Raw genomic sequence first — 1,898 nt, forward strand, 5'->3', positions numbered from 1 at the left:
TACAATCCTTCCCCTCAAGTCCACTCCACTATGCAACCTTCGTTCTGGACTCCTGTTATGACAGTAATACCTAATCATATATCCCTTTTTAAACAGTTCTCTCCCTCATCTGTTTCAATACAGTATACATAATTTATCCCATCTTTCTCAGTCTCCCCGACAGATGGTATATTGTTAATTCCATAATAGCACTTATAATATCATTACTGTTGTTCTTCAGGGCTCTAACCGCCTTTACTCTCCACACATTTGCTTGTGATATGATCAACTCTATGTCCTTAACTTCGACGCCTATTTCATCAACATCTTCCTCTTCACTCTCCTCTTGAACAGTTGGAGTGTGTGTGTTTTCATGAGTGTTAGAGATGGCTTCACCTTGAACTGTGAATTTCACAGCCGCTGCTAGCAGTGCTTCCTAAATCCTCATCTTGGCTTCACCAAAAAGTATGTAGGTGTGTGAAGCCGGGCTCTTATAAACATCTGGTTTTGTGATCACAGAGAGGATGTTCTTAGATTTCCGGATAGTGACTCTAGTAACCCCTGGGACTTGTCGAAGTCCCAGATTGGACATCGCCTTCCTCGCTTTCTTTTCTCTCCGACTTTCTTTTGCTTTACTGACTGGTTTTTTAACGATTTCAGCGGCTGCTGCCAGCTGCGCTTGTTGGGTGGTTGCCTGTGTGGAATCCTGTTCCTCAAGCTCTGGTACCGATTCCCCACTGTCAGAGTCTGTTCCTGACGGGGTCTCAGCCTGGGGCTGTGGTAACTCCCGCTCTGAAGCAGGGGCGGTTTCACAGGCATTCGGTGCAGGGAATGCAGAACCAAGACGGCCGCAGAAAGAGAACAAGCGAGAGAGTGACCCAGGCCTTTTCCAGGAGGAAGACTATTTTTTTTAATAATGTAAAACAAGATGACCTTTGGTGTGATAAGAAAATATTTTGTTTTCATAATGCAAAATTTAATCTTTTACACACTTCACATGCCTCATACTTATACCCTTCTTTTAACTACTCTAATATCAAATGTTAAATGAGCATTTATTAGTATAAAAATACATCCAACGAGGTAGAAATTCCTGATAACCTAATCCCCATTGTCACTATTCAGATGCTTTCAGAACCCATATTTCCCTGTGTAAATCTTGGTTTCTCCAACTCTATATACCGTCGCCTATCTGGACCCCTATTATCAAGGGACAAATGCACAAAAAACCTTTCTTAGAAAAAAATTCACACACGTTTCTAGACATGGAAATAAAGTACAAAGAAAAAGTAATTATGAAAAGAGACAAGTCAGCAAAAATTAAATTAGAATATTTCAGGTGAGGTTAGAAAAGACCTGACCTGTGAATAGAGATAATGAAGTGTGTGAATGAACTTATTAAGATGCTTAAAGATGAGTTTTTCTGAATAACTGAAATTGTACAGTTTAAGGGATCATGCTGTCAATTAAAAAAAAAAAAACACACATTCTACAAAATAGAAAACTTTGGCCAAAATAAATAAGTAAACTACCAATAAAAATGCGTGCTCTGGTGGCCTAGAGGTAAGGCGTTGAAACTGTCAACAAACTGTTCTCAGAGAAAGATTGGCAATTTTCTCCTGAGCAATTTACAGCTTTTGAAAATCTGCTAGAGCATCAGCTGTGAGTCAGTCCCTACTCAATCACATAGAAAAAAACCAACAGCAATCAAAAAGATAATTTGAAAAAAGAATTTCCTGGAAATATCTAACAACATCTCTAAGTTACTCTTTGATAAAATAGAAATTAATATTGAAGCAACATGGAACTCTGGTGACATAGTCTACAGGAAGTTGTGCTGCTAACTCAAAGGTGGTACCTCTCTGGTGGTTCAAATTCTAACAGTGACTCAAAGGGTGAAAGATGGGCGGTTACTTACA

At 39.2% G+C, this 1,898-nt stretch overlaps 1 pseudogene; it reads right to left on the minus strand.

Moving 5' to 3' along the window:
* Positions 1-133: 133 nt before the first annotated feature.
* LOC102855866 lies at positions 134-1,091 on the minus strand (annotated as a pseudogene).
* Positions 1,092-1,898: the final 807 nt, after the last annotated feature.

The sequence above is a fragment of the Elephantulus edwardii genome, unplaced genomic scaffold, assembly GCF_000299155.1.
Source record: "Elephantulus edwardii isolate Elephantulus edwardi_28Jun2011 unplaced genomic scaffold, EleEdw1.0 scaffold00031, whole genome shotgun sequence".
In the NCBI taxonomy this organism is placed as follows: Eukaryota; Metazoa; Chordata; class Mammalia; order Macroscelidea; family Macroscelididae; genus Elephantulus; species Elephantulus edwardii.